Here is a 14,527-nt window from a genome sequence, read left to right on the forward strand (position 1 = left end):
ACAACTGAGAGAAAAAAAGGGAAGGAAAAAGAGAGCTAAGGAGTGCACAGAAGGATAGTAGAAAACTGTGGTTGGATAGATGATAATTTTAGTACCATATACATCCCAAATGTTTTCATTCACAGATTTGTAGACTCCTGAAAAAGAACGAAACCTTCCACTAATATGAAATTGTACCGATAAGCGTACAGTAATCCAGAGCAGCTGCTGTTTGAGAAAAACAAGACTAGGAATGTTCCCTCCATTGCTTCTGTACTACATTGACCCACATGTTTCTTGCAGATGCTGGATGAACTGTTACTTGGAAATAAAGTCAATCAGTCTGTACCTGGATACAGTTTGTATTTAGTATTAAGGAGAGGAATAAAGAAAGACAAACCCAATGGGCTGCTTTAGGTTAACATGATTTTGATGCAGAAATTAATTAATTGATGATGATGATGATGATGGAAGTGGTATTTGAATGAAGGGGGGGAGGGAGATTATTTGAATTTACACAGTGATGTGCATTCGTTCTCAACCATTTGAGCCTCTCAAGTTTTCATGTTGAGCATTCAGCAGGGATGTCTGAAAAGCTCAAATAGGGGAAGCGTGAATTCCATTTCTCTGACACTTCCCCTCCCTCCACTTCCACAAACAGAAAACAAACAAACAAACAAAAAACCCAGAACATCTTTTTGAGGAAGAAGAAAGAAGTATAGCATAAATACAGATCAATCTGCGATTGTCTATTTTCACTGGTAACCATTTTCTGCAGTCCCAAAACTTGGAAAGTGAAATAATTTTTGACTACAATCTTCAGAATCTTATGGAATGGGAGATATTGGGAACTACCGTCTGAGGAAAAATTGCTTTTCCCAAACATGGTATGTCCATTTCCCAGCCCTGCTACCTGAGAACCTTTAAACTTGAAATGTGAGGACTGAACCTGGTACTGTACAGTATTTTGAAAGCTTCTGCTTAGTTGTTTTCTCTAATACGCTCCTCTTGTCTAACTAGTACTGAGTTCACCTTGTTATCTCTTACCCCTTTGCCATGGTAAAGCTGTTCTTTGTCTGCTTAAAAGAGGGACAAATTATTTGGGAGGCCTAGGGAGCAGCAAAAGTAGGATTTTAACCTAGATCATAGAATCATAACACTGGATGGGGACTTTTAATTCATCTAGCTGAACCGTCTGTTTCATGCAGAAGGTTCATAATCTGAGCATCTACAATAGATGGTTATTCAGCCTTTGGTTGAAAACCTCTAGTAAAACAGTGTAATTAATTACCTCCTCCTAGATAATTAATTCCTTTAGCCAACCCCTTTTGCCATGAAGATGTTTCTCCTAATATCCAGCCCAAATCTCTTGTCCTGAAATTGAAGCACCTTAGTTGATACGGTGGCTCAAGTGGTTAAGACGCTGACTCTTGATTGCAAGATCGGCAGGTTGGCAGTTTGAGGCCTGAGTGCCGCATGATGGGGTGAGCTTCCATCACTAGTCCCAGCTTCTGCCAACCTAGCAGTTTGAAAGCATGCAAATGCAAGTAGATAAACAGGTACCACCCCGGTGGGAAGGTAAACAGCGTTCTGTGCAATCATGCTGGCCACATGATCACAGAGTAGTCTCTGACAACACTGGCTTTTCGGCTTAATAACGGAGATGAGCACCATCCCCTATTTGACACAACTTGACAACCTTTACCTTTAGTTCTAGTACAGTTTCCTGGAGTAACAGAATAAGATTTTTCTTTCTTTCTTCTATTTGACAGCTCATTAAATTCAGCTTTTTCTCATAGGGGTTACATCCCACACCTTGCCTGTTTTCATTCAATTGCATTGCCCTGAGTGCTCTGTTTCCATGAGCTGGAAATATTTCTTCCTGTGGCTTCAGAACTATAGTTCTATTAAGTCAGACTAAAATTTCATTAACTTTTTTTGCAGTCACACAACACAGTCGGTTCATGTTTAGCTTGTGACTGACTAGAATCTGGAGATCCATTAGATAGGTACTACTGCCAAACCAGTAGCTTCATCCTGTACTTATGGCTCCCTTCTTCCCTTATCAAGAATACAGACTTTTTCGCTTGAAAATTTTTTAGTTTGCACTTGCCCCGTTCATTTTTCAGCAGTAAGTCCCTGTGGTCTGTCAATGTATAAACATACAGCTAATAATAATATAGAGTCAGCAATCCAGAAAATGTGTTTAAAGAGCAAATATCTTGAGGTGTAAATCATGTAAATGAGCCAAGCTGCATGCTGAAAAAAGCCTGTGCATACACCACCATTCTTATTGGGGATGGTAGTGCAGAGAAGTCCTTCTTGAGCCTCAGATGGTCAGTTAGTGGAAGTGGAACAAGACTCCAACTCCAAAAGAAATGAAGGGAAATTTTATGCCATACAACACAATATGTACTTTCTGTAGATATTCTACACAGAAGATCAGGTTTGGGGGAAGAGAGGGGCCAGAATGTAGAAAAACAAACCTAGAACCAAATTCTAAAGTCAGGTTTTTTTTTCTGATCCTACCACATGAAACTATGACAGTAAAAAACAAAAGAAAAATTAATGCCATTTTCAAATTTCATGCATTTATCTTTTCATTTTTGAAATACTCAAGCAGCTCATTGACTGCCCTTGTTCAATAAAAATGTAGCCTATTTGCAGGAATTGCTCTCGATATATTTTTCCTCTACCCCTTTCTTATATTGTAAACTATTCCTCTTGATTAGGTTGCCAGGTTCTCTCAAAAATCCCTTGGTGCTATCAGGTTTTTGTAAGGTGGCTCCTTGCCTTTAACTTTCCCCTGGTGGTTATTCGCCACTATGTTTGTCTGGCTGATAGCCATTGGGTCCAGTCCAGAACAAGTTAGCAAGTTCAAATTCCATTCAAATTGATAGGGGTTAAATGCATAATTGTGCAATTACATCTCACTGATTTCAGTACAGCCTAAGCATACTTTATTTTTTCTGGGTAGTGACCATTATACATGAATAATATTTTGATGCATCACACCATTTCCTTTTCTAAATTCAAATTTCTTGTTTTATAAGTAAAATATAGAATATAGCCTCTGGCTTGCCACTGTTGGAGGAGGTGTCCGCAGAAGTAAATCTTTCATCTAACCCAACATGGTGTTGTATTAAAACTGTATTATGTTATCTCATATCTTTCTCATACAAGCTAATGCTTAACTGGATGATACATGGGGGGCGGGGGGGGAATTGTGTTGTCACCTATAAAAATGTTCTGAATTAACATGGCAATTTTTATAGCATAGGCAGAGAATGATCAGGTGGCACATTTTGTTCCAGCTACTAATGCAGACGGAATATCCCTTTGAAATTAACATTTTTTCTTCTTAATAATAACCTGAAGCAACTGTAATGCTGCCAAATTCCAGGAGGTAAGTTGCCTTAAAACTGAGTGTGATGACTGCTGTTAGGATGTAGTACAATTAGAAAGATTAGTCTGTGGTTGGTACTAGTTGCTACATTGTTTTAAAAATTCCTGCCATTTTAGAATATAAACATGTTTTTAGTTTTGCATTTCATTTAATGGCAAAATGTCTTTTTCTCTTTCTTCCGAACCCTGAATTTCTGTTTATTGCTTCTTTTACAGTACAGAAACCAAGCTAGCAGCTCTGTGTGCTTCATTGCACCAACTCATAGAAAGAAATATAGACAAGCCACAGTACAAAGATTTCTTTTGACACAGAGTAAGATAGGAAAGGGCATTTCCTCTTACTGACAAGGGCATTTATACCAGCCTATGTCAAAAGACATCTCCTTAGTAAAGCTTGTCTCTACTACTTTTGTAAGTTAGTGCAATGATGCACAGAGGGACACTTTCATTTTAATTTCCATTTCACCTGTTAAAACAGAGATTGCAAACTTTCTGTTTGTTTCCAGACTGCGATGCCTTCAAGATGTACTGTCTTTCCTCACCCGTTGACAGTCAGGGTTTGAGAGCCTGTGCCCAGCTTTAAAGCTGTGACTCGTCTTGCCATGTGGCAGAAGTTACTTGTTAGAATTTAACTGACAGCATTTCTCCACAAGCCAGTTTCCCTGTGGTTTGTGTTATCAAATGTGTTGTCGTGTCCAGATGAGTGACCCAGTTCCAGTTATCTTGGGACTGTGTATCACAACTTACTCAGAAAGCATTTCCATGAGCAGTGTGTATCCTTATATGATCCTGTCTGAATTATAAGATCCTCAGGGGAAGGCTTTCTCAGTCCCCACCAGTCCCAGACACATATGAGGCCCTTTCACACTATACATTTATAGCATTATGATTCCTCATTAACTGCCATGGCAACATCATATGGAATCTTAGGTTTGTAGTTTTATGAAGCACTAAAACTTTCTAGTTGAGAATTCTAAATGCTCTTGTGCCATTCCCAAGATTCCATATGATGTTGCCATGGCAGTTAATGTGGAATCACAGCACTATAATTGTGTAATGTGAAAGGACATGTGATAATTGTAAGGACGTATGAGAAGACCTTTTGGGGGACTACTCCAAGGATGTGGAACTTCTATTGGACGCAAACACTTTTTTTCATTAGATAGGCATTTGGGGTCTCTTTGCTGTTTCTCCCCCTCCCCACATATTTTTATGCTTTAAACTGTTGTTGTTGTTTTTTGTTTAGAGTTGTGCACATTTTAATAGTATAGATTATGTATTGTAGCTTTTAGTGTGAGTACAAACACTTATGCCTGTTCGAATTTTGTAAGTTCTTTGGCATTGTTTTCCTTTGCTTCATCCTTTACATCCTTCATTACATCCCTTTAAGTTTTACCCTCGACTTACCCATGGGTCATATCAAAATCCATAATTTTGGCCCCCAAACCTACCCTTAACTTATATATGAGGTCAACTTAAAGTTGAGTATATAAGGTACTTAATTGTTTTAAAACTTGATGATTTGAATCAGGGTCTTCTTGATGCTTGGATATGGAAACTCACTGAGTGACTTTGAATAAGTCACATTCTCTCAGAGCAGTGGTCCCCAAACATTTTCAAGCCGCTACCACCCTGGTACCCACCAATGCCTATTTCCTGATATTAAGTCTGCAGTTATGCTGCAAATTTAAAACAAACAATCTTGGTTGCTGCTCTCTTTGCACCCAGTGATCTTAGAAGACTGCTGGTTCCCCTTTTCTTTCTTGTGCGCCAGTACTTTAACTGAAGGCCCTCCATCGCCCCCTTCTTCCCTCACTGCCCCCCTGCTGCCCCCTTTACCCCTCATTGCCCCCTTGGATTTTTACACCCACCCCTGGGGGGTGTACCACCCACTTTGGGAATCACTGTCTTAGAGAGAAGCAATAACAAACCCACCCTGAACACATCTTGCCAAGAAACTCCTGCGACATGTTCACTTTACAGTCTCCATAAACTGGAGATGTCTTAAAAGCACACAATACATACTCCTTGAGCCTAGAACTCCATTCCAGCCATGACATCTCACTTAAATATAGCTGTAGTAGTTTCGCTGTCAACTTTAAGGTGGTTTGCCAGCATGTCAGAGTTGGAAAAGATCTTAAAGGTTCAGCTTTTGCTCAGTGAAAGGACTGCAAGGCAGGATGCAGCTGTACCTGACAGGTGGCTGTCCATGCTCTGCTTACATACCTGCAGCATGTGGGCATTCACCACTGCTTGGTAGTCTGGTAGTCTGTTCCACTGGTCACCACCAGATAGAAAATCTTTCATAGGCCATGAGACTACATCAGCATATTTGGAGCAGGCATATCTCCATGTGCCTGTTCTCACCCCCAGAAGCCTGTTTTGAAGATCCAGGGTTCAGAGGTTGGGACATGGTCATGCAAATCCAGCTGCAGTTTTTCAAAGATGTTGGAGACATCTCAAAGTTTTCAGTGCTCACAAAATACATTTCCTCCCTTAAAAATGATGATACAAATGTCTGTATGTATGGAGTGGATGTTGTATGTATGGAGTGCATGATGAGTTATCATTTTAAAAAGATACACAGGAAAACTAAGCAACACTGCAGTGTACAACAAAGCTGCAGGGATGTGTGTGTGCTGGTGTGGACTGAACCTAAGTTTGTCTGAGAAAGAAGTGCAGGGTAAGAAACAGATTTCCGTGTTGGATTGGAGCTGTAACTATGGGTGGAAGTATCTGCCATTGAAAGGCATAGCTTCTGAGTGAACACAAAGAAAAGGAGAGCAAAAGGTCATAACAACACAGCTTGGCTTAGCATTGTCAAGTTCCATCTGCTTGTCTTCTCTCCACAGGGCAGAAGACATTGGATTATTGTTCACTCCAAAGTTCAGCAAACCACTTGTACTTTCCATGGCAAGAGAATGCCTTTTAGGCATTTGGGGCTTATTAGGACTTTGAGACTGTCATGCTAAAGGGGTTTATACCCCTGGGTGCTTTTACAGATACAGACATACCGTTCAGAGCTGTCACAGTGTCCAGCAAATGGAAGGTAAAGATCGGAGATAATATAATTTCTTCTGACTTTATCTCAGGGAAAGTAAAACCATTTGATGATTAGATGTGTGGGACATAGTGTCTTTATGTCTACTTGAGCTAATTTCTCCAGCTTCTTTTAAAAGAGCACTGCTCCCCTTTGGCTGCTTTGAAAGAGAAGGTCACTTTTAGCAAACTTTGCTGTGGAAAAGTCGGTACAGTTAACAGCACGCTGGAAAGAGATGGTTTTAAGTGGGAAATACTTGCAGCTAACCACAGAGAGCCAATGTGAATTAATACAGGATTAGAACATGTTACAAGGACAAAACCATATTATTAGTCAAAGGATGAGATCGATGTAATGTAATGTTTAGCATTTTCAGTGTAAGTGCAAAGCTAGCTGCTTTTTATTATTAAGAGTTGATGTGAATTCTATAATTCATACCAGGCTACTGTCTTTTTATTCACTTCTGAGCTAAAGAGTTAAAAGACCTGTGTTTGCAAGAGTGATTTGAGACTTTAACAACATTTTGAATTAAAACATCAGCAGGAGGAGGTCACTTATTTTGAAGAATAAAGAAAGTCCTTTAAGTATGTACCTTCACTACTGAAGTGCTTCTCTAGTTAAGATTTTGCCTTGAACAACACTCTTGAATTTGTAGCATGTTGGAAAGCTTTGATTTGAATAAATCTTGTTTAGCTCCTTGAAAACCCATGGCTATTCTTTGTACTTAGATGGGGCCATCTTGTTGCTAGAGTAAACAGTATGCCATCCAATATTTTAGGATCCAAGTAGCGTAGTCTTCTATTATGGATCCAATGATCTGTGGCCAGAATTTGAGGTGTATAACACAGCTTTCACCTCCCCCTATGCCATACACCTCACACACCTACCAAAATCAGTCAATGGGGCCAGAGAATCCTCCAGATTCCAATGGGAGCAGGCAACTGAAATAAAGTGTAGGGAAAATTTGTAATCATTCCTGTGCAAAGATAGAAACATCTTCTGCTTCCTCAAGTGACTAACTGAATTGAAGCCACTGTATTTATGTAATAAGTTGCAATGTAAATACAATCTTACTTGAATGAGACTTGTATCATCAGAAATAAGAATCTGATTTCTGTCATCCCGCAGCTACCCAAAAGCAAGAGGCTACATCATTTAACTAATACTGGAGGATATAAAGACCATTTGGAATATTACAGTCTATTAACTGTTTAATACAAAGTGCTAAGTCAGTGTCCTTCCTAGATGTGATTCCTAATCCACATCATATGAGGGACTCCCATTCCAAAAGTAAAAAAGAGGTTTTTGTTTTGACATATACCTGTGATTATATATTGGTGCTACAATTCCCAGTATTACATGTTACAAACTTTTAGGCAGAAAGTGTTCTTCACTTTTTTAACTTTCTCAAGTGGTAACAACTGCCCACTGGAACACTGGACTGAATGGTGTCAGCCAGAGCAAAAGCTAACTAGTTAAAAGGCAGAGCAAAGTTATCAGTTAATTTGGAAGCTTCCTGATATAAAGGAGCAAATCAATTAATTCATTTAAGAATTAGAGCATTTATACCATGTCCTTCAGTCAGAATGCCTCACAGTGTGGCTTACAATTAGTTAATTTTGACACTTTCCTGCCTTCAGGTTTAATCTGAAAGGACATGACATCAGTATATTTTTAAACTTAATTGGTTTGTTTGAACTTAATTAGTTGACTTAAAATTGAGTTTAAATGGGAGACTGAGAATGCTCACAAATTTTATATTTTTCAGCTTTTATTTTTAAACCTAAAGGCTAGTTCTCTTTGAGAGCCAGTGTGGTGTAGTGGTATGAGTATCTAACAGTGTCTCTGGAGACCATGGTTCAAATTGCTGCTTGGCCATGAAACCCCGCCAAGTCACACACTCTCAGCCTCAGAGGAAAGCAAAGGCAACCCCCCCCCCCCCCCAAAAAAAAATATTGTCAAGAAAACTATGTGATAGGTTAGGCTTAGGGTTGCCATAAGTCGGAAACAACTTGAAAGCAAACAACATTAACAAGTTATCTGGAATTTTACAAAACTGTTTCTTGTTTTTTTGTTTTTTGCAAAACTGATTTTTATAAAAGATTTTCTTGCTTTTTGTAAACCCCTCAGTGTTGAGGAATTATAATGTTTTAAACCAACAAATAGTAAGGATCAACTTGGAGCAGTGGTTGTTTTCTTTACAAGCAGGTGGTACCTCTGTTCTATGCCAGACACCACATGGAGACTGTCTCAGGAAGCTGAATTTTGAAGCTATTATTTCTGGGACTTTATCTGGGATCCGTGTAAGAATCTTTAAGCTAAAGATAAGAGAAAGTTAAGGAGATATTATAAGGGAGGGAGAAAAGGAAAGCAAGAGAAGAGGTTTTGCTGGAGTGGATGAGAAAAATAAGGTTTTCAGAAACTGATATAGTTGTTTAATAAATAAATAAAATAAAATTTTTATTTATACCCCGCCCTTCCAACGATCAGGGCGGCTTACAGAACAGTTAAAACACACATAATCCATATTACAATACAAAAAGATTAAAACCCTACAAATACAGCAATACATCAAAAATAACAAAAGAAAAAGCCCCATAGCCCAACCTCTTGGCCACGAAAGAGGAGGGAGGCCCACAGGATATTTAATCGGGGAATGCCTGTTGAAACAGGAAGGTTTTTAAATCCTTCCTGAATTGGGCCAGGGTGGTAGATGAGCGGAGCTCAATGGGCAGCGTGTTCCAAAGGGCTGGGGCAGCCGTGGAAAATGTCCTCCGCGCGGTGGAGGTTAACCTAGCCCCAGGCACCTTCAGTAATTGCTGCCCAGATGTTCTGAGGGTGCGAGGCGGAATGTACGGGGAGCTGATTCCCTCCCCTCCTCACCATTCCCTTCTCCTTTTGTGTCGTGTCTTTTAGATTGTAAGCCTGTGGGCAGGGAACCGTCTATTATCCCCTCTATTGTAAACCGCTCGGATTCCCAGTGATTGGGCGGTATATGAATAAAACTTATTTCTTTCTTTCCCAGGCGCAAATCAGGAATGGAGATATTTCCACCTTCATTCCAAGTAAGGCTTTTTAATGCAGGCATATAACATAAATTTAAATGGCTTTCTACATTCCTTTCTAACATAAATTCAATTATATTAGATATTTTAGTTTATTTGTGATTAACTACCATAAATACAATAAATATTTAAAAACAACACTAATATCCCTATCTCTGATTTCAGCCATCCTGATGAAGATCCTGTTACAAATAAGAAAGAAATCTAGTTGACAAAAATACAAGTCCCTTGTATTTAAAAAAAAAAACTGTTAAGAGATTCTGGGGAAATGGTAGCATAATTATAAAAGGTTGGACTGAATACATTAAAAAATATAGTGAGCTGCATAAATTTCATAACGACTTTGTTAACCCATTTTTTTGTTTTGCATACTTTGTCTTTCATGATACATGGGACAGTATCCTTTGTGTAAAATATCCTATAGTCCTTTCTTTCTTTTATAAGTGTCTTTATGTGTACCATCTTGCAGAAGTCTGGAGCAACGTTTATACTTATATTCATGTAATATTTTAGTTAATATTTCATGCATAAAAAAGGCAGAATGGTAGAGAACTAGACTTGACCAGTAAAATAATCATATTGGAGCAACCTCCTAATCTTACACCATGATTTCATGTATATGTATTTATGAAATTCTGCTATGAATTGGAATAGTAGTGGCTGCTTTTGTGCAGAAAAATTGCTGAGGTTTTTATGCCAATACCACCAGGAAAAAATGAGTCCTAAAATTAGCAGTTCTTTATAAACCAACCATGAAAAGTGTTTCAGTTGCCAAATCTAAATAAAATGGTGGTGATTTAAGATGCCAAAAGCACTAAGAGTTAATATCTGATTCACATAATGGTAGCTGTGAAAGGATCTGCTGGAAAATTAGGGTGTTTTTTAAAATTACTTTTGGCCTGTATGTAGCCAGACCACATATATATTTACCTGGAAATCCATAGTATTTGGTGAGGCTTATACCCGAATAAGTGTATTTTGGAATGCAGTTGAACACCAAGAAGAGGTAATATTTCAGTTGGCACAAAGAATGGAGGCTTTTCTAAGTTAAGAGTTTCCACCTTAGAATTCAGCTTGAGAAAATCAGTTGCATTTCATTCTGTGTAGAATTTAAAACATGCAGTTCAGAAATGCTTGATTGTCATGAAAAGGCTTCTTTTAGAGATACAGCTTTTGTTTTTGAATCTTTTCTCATTTTTATAATAACTTTATTAAAATTATACATATATTAACCTTTGAATAAAAAAACACAGGAACACACAAACTAAACTACAATTCAACATAATACAGCATAATATAAACCAAAATACAAAAAGAAAACAACAACAAAAACTGCAAACTATACTACTACATAGTCTAATGAAGAATGACTTCCACCTATCTTTTCTATGGTTATATAATATTTCCTAAATTCCTACCTCACTCTCTGTAAAGTAATTGTTGCAGTTAATCTATCAGGTTAACTCATATTAATTTTCAAAATCAATGGTCATCTTATTACCCTATTATTTCTTAAAAAGTCAATCAGGGGGTTGCTAATCCTTAAAAAAAAGTTGTCCATGGGGGCATTCACACTTACTTTTTTGTATCAAGGAGATCTGGGTCTCCGTGGTGATGCAATACCAGATCGATGTTCTCACTACGAAGACACTACGTTTTACATCCCCAAATCTCTCCAAGGCAATTTACACTAGGACCCACTGGAGAGGAAATGGAGCCATTGCACAACCTGGATTGATTCTGTAGTGTATTCACACTATTGAAGATTCAGATCGCTCTGGCACTTTAAAAAAGATGCGGTAAGAGACCCAGTGTCAAATGCACCTGGTTATGTGGGTTTTTCTGTTCCCAATGCACCTGGCAAATGGCCTCTTCCAATTCATAAATATACAATAGTAAATAAAGAATAAAAAAGTTTCATAGTAATTACATTCTACATAGCTATATTTAATAATAATAATAATAATAATAATAATAATAAATTTTATTTGTTTACCACTTTTCCTTAGATCAAAGCAGTTTACAGACCAATAAAACCATTACAACATCTCATAAAATAGATAAAATGTAAAATACAAATTACTGTATATAAAATCTAAAAAACAATCATTCAAGAGAGTGAGGCAGAGAGTCCATGGGATTGGGAGTGTACAACTTCATTTTTCAGCGGGGAAGGCTAGACAGAAGAGGAAGGTTTTAAGCCTCTCTTTAAATGTTTCCAGGGGGGTCACAAGACGGAGCTCCTCGGGAAGACCATTCCAGATTTGTGGGGCCACCACTGAAAAGGCCATCTGGGATGTAACAACGTATTTGGAAGATAGAATTTCCAACAGGTTCTTCCCTGATGTCCTTAGTGTGCGGGGCGGTTTTCGGCCTCTGAGGGAGAGAGAAGGCTGGCCCAGTTCCATCAGGGGCCGGCCTGAAGAAAGAGGCTCCTCCCTCCCTAACTGTCATCTTTCGGCCTCTGAGGGAAAGAGAAGGCTGGCCCAGTTCCATTAGGGGCCGGCCTGAAGAAAGAGGCTCCTCCCTCCCTAACTGTCATCTTTAGGACTGTGAGGGAGAGAGTAGGCTGGCCCAGTTCCATCAGGGGCTGGCCTGAAGAAAGAGGCTCCTCCCTCCCTAACCATCTTTCAGCTGTGAGGGAGAGAGAGGCTGGCCCAGTTCCATCAGGGGCCGGCCTGAAGAAAGAGGCTCCTCCCTCCCTAACGTCATCTTTCGGCCTGAGGGAGGAGAGGTGGCCCAGTTCCATCAGGGGCCGGCCTGAAAGAAAGAGGCTCCTCCCTCCAACTGTATCTTTCGGCCTCTGAGGGAGGAGAAGGCTGGCCCAGTTCCATCAGGGGCCGGCCTGAAGAAAGAGGCTCCTCCCTCCCTAACTGTCATCTTTCGGCCTCTGAGGGAGAGAGAGAGGCTGGCCCGTTCCATCAGGGGCGGCCTGAAGAAAGAGGCTCCTCCCTCCCTAACTGTCATCTTTCGGCCTGAGGGAGAGAGGTAGGCTGGCCCAGTTCCATCAGGGGCGAGCCTGAAGAAAGAGGCTCCTCCCTCCCTAACTGCATCTTCGGCCTGAGGGAGAGAGTAGGCTGGCCCAGTTTCCATCGGGGCTAGCCTGAAGATAGAGGCCCCTCCCTCCATAACTGTCATTTTTTGGCCTCTGAGGGAGAGAGTAGGCTGGCCCAGCGTCATCAGGGGCTAGCCTGAAGAAAGAGGCCCCTCTCTCCATAATTGTCATCCTTCAGCCTGTGAGGGAGAGAATAGGCTGGCCCAGCTCCATCAGGGCTAGCCTGAAGAAGAAGAGCCCTCCCTCCGGTCCATCTGCTTTGGTCCAGGCCTCAGAGGGAGAGAAGAATACTGGACCTGATTCCCTCCCCTCCTCACCATTCCCTTCTCCTTTTGTGTCGTGTCTTTTAGATTGTAAGCCTGTGGGCAGGGAACCGTCTATTATCCCCTCTATTGTAAACCGCTCGGATTCCCAGTGATTGGGCGGTATATGAATAAAACTTATTATTATTATTATTATTATTATTATTATTATTATTATTATTATTATTATTATATGGGGAGATGCGGTCCCTCAAGTAACTCGGGCCCAAGCCATGTAGGGCTTTATAGGTGATAACCAACACCTTGTATTGTGTTCGGAAGCAAATAGGCAGCCAGTGAAGATTTTTCAGAATAGATATTATATGGTCAAACCTGGAAGCACCGGTGACCAATCTGGCAGCAATATTTTGTACTAGCTGAAGCTTCCGGGTTGGTACAAGGGTAGCACCATGTAGAGTGCATTACAGAGATCTAGACGAGAGGTTACCAGAGCATGTACCACTTTTGGCCCAGGAAGGGTCGCAGTTGGCGTATCAGCCGAAGTTGATAGAACCGGCGCATCTACTTGAGATGTCAACTGCAGAGACGAGTCCAGAAATACTCCTAAACTGCGAACTTCGTCCTTCAGGGGAAGTGTGACCCCGTTCAGGACAGGTGGATAAATTTCCTTCCCCGGGCCTGGGGAACCTATCACCAGTATTTCCATTTTCTCTGGATTCAGACTGAGTTTGTTTTCCCTCATCCAGCCCATTACTGATTTACATCTTTCTTGTTTTGTAATTGTAAAGTTGCAAACAAGTCTGTTAATTAGCATCTCATGCAGTGTCTTCATTTTCCTTTGCTTCTCTTGCATTGAGTAGTTCTAGTCCATCAGTGGATAGGTATATTAATTAATTTGCATGATCAAGCAGAAATCAATTCCAAAATATAACAATACTGTTCAGCAGTGTAAAACAACAACAATAATGAACTGTGATTTTCTTGCATTGGGAAATAGGCAGAGAGGTGTTCAAATGTGTTTCATTCCAGGATCAGGTTGAGATTTTTAAAAGTAAATGATGCCAATGACGTCACGTTGGTCTCTGGTTGGTGGGGAATTTCAGTGGCATTTTGCTAGAAATTTTAAAGCCTTTTGCAAGAGAATTTAGGGAAGCATGGTAGCATTCCCATGAGTCTTAACTATTAAGATGAATTAAGAATCAAGTCTGCTTCTTTCTACATAGCCGCCCTATCTTGTGTTTTCTAGCCTTTCAGAAGTGTGACAAGTTGTTTATAGAGTGGGATGGAATGCTAGGATTCTTATGAACATTAATCTCAAATCCAAGATTCAGACTCAGAAATTCTCATACTTTACTGGGTGATATGTTGAAACCATTTACTTCTAAGAATGCCGACTGTTCTGTTTTCTCTCTCTCAAAGTACATTTGTGTGTGTATATATATAGCTTTAATTAAGAATTCTTTTAATAACACCTTTTAAAAATGTCAAGCTAGATTTTTAGAGTAAAGAAAATATAATCCACAGGCATTCAGCATATGTTTTGTACTTGCACATTTCAACATGAAGAAAATACAAGGCTTTAACAAAAAATACAGAATGTTCTTATTTATGGGAAGATTGAGGTTGAGCTAATCCTAGCCTAATAGCTTGTGGTTGTCATATGTTTGTTTATATGGTCATTTGTAAAATCATGCCCATTCCTCTAGCATCTGGAAGGCTC

General features: G+C 39.7%; 1 protein-coding gene across 3 annotated transcripts in view; it reads left to right on the forward strand.

Annotated features, from left to right (window-relative positions):
* SRBD1 (S1 RNA binding domain 1) overlaps positions 1-14,527 on the forward strand; it is a 257,081-nt gene that overhangs the window by 105,717 nt on the left and 136,837 nt on the right. The window lies entirely within an intron of this gene.

This window comes from Sceloporus undulatus, chromosome 1 (assembly GCF_019175285.1).
Source record: "Sceloporus undulatus isolate JIND9_A2432 ecotype Alabama chromosome 1, SceUnd_v1.1, whole genome shotgun sequence".
Lineage (NCBI taxonomy): Eukaryota > Metazoa > Chordata > Lepidosauria > Squamata > Phrynosomatidae > Sceloporus > Sceloporus undulatus.